Source organism: Protobothrops mucrosquamatus, unplaced genomic scaffold (genome assembly GCF_001527695.2).
Source record: "Protobothrops mucrosquamatus isolate PMUCROS unplaced genomic scaffold, P.Mucros_1.0 scaffold4279, whole genome shotgun sequence".
Lineage (NCBI taxonomy): Eukaryota > Metazoa > Chordata > Lepidosauria > Squamata > Viperidae > Protobothrops > Protobothrops mucrosquamatus.
This window is the reverse complement of record NW_015390195.1, coordinates 33706-37759: the sequence shown is the minus strand read 5'-3', so window position 1 is coordinate 37759 and position 4054 is coordinate 33706.

Here is a 4054-nt window from a genome sequence, read left to right as displayed (position 1 = left end):
ACGAACTACCCCCCGAGATCCGGACGATTCCGGATCTCTTAACCTTCCGCCGCGCCCTCAAGACATGGCTTTTTCAACAAGCGGGCCTGACCTAGGGTGAGTTTTAAATAGGGACAATTTTTAAATGATTTTAAAGAGCCACAGCTACCAATATTTGGGTTTTAATTGGTTTTTAGCAGGGGAAAATTTTTTTTTTTTTGTACGATGTTTTAATATGCTGTGAGCCGCCCTGAGTCCCATGGGGAGAAGGGCGGCATATAAATTGTGTAAATAAATAAATAAATAAATAAATAAATAAATTGGCACCTGGCAGGTGGTACGCGACCCTGCCTAGCCTAGACAAGTGTAGCAGGGGAGGGAACGAGCTAAAACGACACAGCACAGAACTTGCTGTGAGAGAGTCTTCAGGGGCTGCTGGGGCGAGACAAAGGCCCCAGGATCAGCACTTCTAGCACACCTGGAAGAGAAAGGAGGAGGAGGGCGGAGACAGGAAAGGATATAAAAGGAGGCAGTTTGGTGGGAGAGGGAGAGAAAAAAAAAGATGCTGCCTTGGGAAGAGGAGTCAGCTGAACCTGCACTGAAGAGAAAAGAAGAAGGAGGAGGAGGAGAGGGAGAGAGGAGAGGATATAAAAAAGGCCGGCCTGGAGCAGATCTACAACTTTGTGGCAGCCATCCATGCCGGACATGCACACAAGTGGCAGCGAAAAACAGGCAAGAAACGCAGCTGGGGAGGGGTCACCCTCCACGAGGAATGAAGAAAGGCACCATCAGCTGGAGGTGACCAGCTATTGGCCCTCACCCACTTCGCACACCTAGCTCTGTGGGCTCTGGGGGAGGGGATGCTGTTTTTGACACCTTGCTAGGCAACTGGTGGTACTCGAATATTGCCATATCCTAAAAGTGGTACAATCAGTGGAAAGGTTGAAAAGCCCTGCAATACAGGAACAGCTCCTATACTGTAAATTCCCAAGATTTACTGACAGAAAAATATTGATAGAGTTCAAACAACCAATTCTAAGGAGAAAGAGGAAATCATTAATAGGAAGTTGGCAACAATTGATTATGACTGTCAATTCTAATGACTCCAACACTTTTTGGCACAAAGTTACACATAATCCATTTAGAAATATCTGTAGATGCTTGGGTAGCTCACTTTCAATTTTCTTAACAATTTTTATTTTATTTCCAAAGTTAAAATACAAACTTTAACAGAAAACAACAACAAATGAAGCAAAGACTAAATAAGACAAAAAGTGCATAAAAAGCACACATATATTGTCCCCCCTAGTTGAATACTGATATTTCAACAATAATAGTTTCCCCCCTTGCAAAACAGGTCTACAATTTATAAACTTCTACAGCTCTATGTGCCCGATTAATTTGACCTACCATTTATTTACTGTAAAAAAAATCAGTTAACAGGTAAAGCCAACAAGAAAACTAAATTTCAAGGCCTTCTATTAACAATCTATCATTGTATTTCACACTCAGAAAGTCTACTGCAGCTTCTAATTTACCATAGACCACTGCAATCATTATCGCTAATCTGTCCAGGATCGATTGATTCTTAATAATAAAGCTTTTCCTTAAAATTGTACCTGGAATCTTTCCCAACAACTGCATCTCATTCCCCCAAGCCATAGTTCTCTGTTGTGAATATCTCAGCAACACTTGTTGTTCAGAGGTTTTTTTGTGCAAGTTGAACCACAACATCTCTTAACAGTTGTCTTCTGATTGAATAAATCTATTCCACAACACCCATCAGTCTTCTTAATAAAGTCCAGTTCATTGCTGATCCATATTGTCATCTCTAAGCCTTTTAAATTCATGCCCCTTTCAGTCTTCTCCACTGAGCCTGCAATTCTCAAACATAGCTCCTTCTTCTTCAATTCTGTCAGCAACAAATTGACTTCCAATCCATCCAACTGCAATTACCTGTATCTGAGTATCATCCTTAGGTTGATTTATGACTGTTGTTAAATCATCAAACCTTTTATCTAAATTTTCATTCAGAGCTTGTAAATTAAAAAGCATTTTTCCCCTGAAAGCTTCCAAGAAGGCTTTGAGATTAACTTGATCTGGTTTTTGTCTTTTTTATCTCTCTTTTTGTGGGCATTGTAAAGAATATATAATGTATAATGTTAACCCTTAATATACTGTTGTTTTCATTTTTAATATAATCCAAATTTCTTTTATAGCCGGACTTTCACAACAAAACGTAGACAATTCCTTTCCAGCACAAAAGAAGTAGATAATAAAAATGTCCACAAGAAAAATTAAGATATTTCCCACAACAGAGAATAAATAGAAATGAAAGAGAGAATTCCCTTCTCTTAAGAGAAAGAGACCAGAAATATATAAAAGAGCAAAATAAAGCAGCAAAGTCCTTTTAAAAACTAATAAAATACAAAATCCTTGCAGTAGTAAATCAAATCAGATCACTTCCACTACCAAGGAAAAAATAACTTTATACCATTTATTGTGTCCTGAGCCTGCAGTAGCAGGCTCGGGACGTTGCCATGGTAACAGGCTGTTGCAAAGCTGCCCGGGACCAGACAGAGCGGCGCCAGCCTGCGCGCATGCGCGAGGTGCAAAGCGCGCCATTTTCCTTGTATCTTTTTTACCTGGGGATTCTGGCCATTGAAAAGAGAAGAGAGAGGCCTGCGAGCCTCTGAGTTGTGACGGAGCAATCAACAGGAGAATAAAGAACTTGTTGCTGACAGCATGTGTGCCATTCTTTCACTATTAAGACGAGGACTTAACACTGGCGATGAAGGTGGGATCGTCTTGCAAACTGGATGAAGAAAATTGTAAGACTTACCCAAAGGAGTCCTTGAAGAAGGAAGACGGCGTTAAATTCAGCGTCTGGCCTGCCAGTACAGCGTTGATGGAGGTAAGCTGGCTGATAGACCCCTTCCTGAATAGCAAGCAAGAATGGGAAAGATTGGGAGGCTGTCAGAATTCGACGTAGCTTGCCCAGAGAGATGGGAGTCTTATGTTGCTAGAGGAGAGACTTACTTCAGAGTAAATCAAGTTAGAGAAGATGGCTTGAAGGCTGCAACCCTGTTGTGTGTATGTGGTCAAGACGTGTTTGAGATTGCAGAAAACGTGGCAGCCCCTGCTCCTCTAGAGTCTGTAACATACACAGACTTAAAAAAATTATTAAAAGAGCATTTCCAACCAGAGATGTCTGTCATTGCATGGAGACATACTTTTGAACAAAGGGACCAGAGGGCAGGAGAATCAGCCAAGGAATTTATTGCAGCATTAAGAAGAGCAGCCAAACCATGTGACTTTAAGGATTTAGAAGAAAGACTTAGAGACCGTTTTGTATGCGGTTTAAGGAACAGAGGGCTGCAACAAAAACTCTTTGCAAGGAAAGACCTCTCGTTCCAAGATGCTTTGAGAGAGGTAACAGCTGAAGAGGCAGCAGGTGGGGCAGTCAAACACATGCAGCCCATCAAGAACAGCTCAGAAGAAGTTCCTGTGCACCACGAGGAAGTCCAAGAAAGCCCGGAAGAAGATTCTGAAGAAGAGGTGGATCATCTTTTCCCATCTAAAGATGGAAAGAAGAAAGGAAGCAAAGACCAAGCTCCAGCTGGGCTTAAATGCTTCGAGTGCGGAGGTCGCCACAAGAGGGCCGACTGCAGGTTTCGTTCAGCCGTCTGCAGAGCGTGTGGAAGGCAAGGCCACATAGCAGCCGTTTGTCTAGGCCAAAAGAAGGTACAACTTCGAGAAGAATTGCACCTGAAAGGTACCAGGGTCCCCAGCCAAAACAGGGTGGGCTTCTGCGCGTCACGCAGGAGTGTTTGCAGAACAGGCACACACAAACCTCTTAAAAAGAAGTTATCCCTTAAGGTGAGGCTGCAAGGAATTCCCTTAGTTATGGAGCTGGACACTGGGTCCGCTCTTTCAATCATTTCCTTTCATACATTCAGGAAGATTTGCAATAGCAGTGGGTTCCAGGCTAAACTTAGACCTTCCAACATAATCTTAACAGACTTCCAAAACTCCAAGGTGTGTGTAAAGGGGGAGGCCACCCTTACTGTACAAC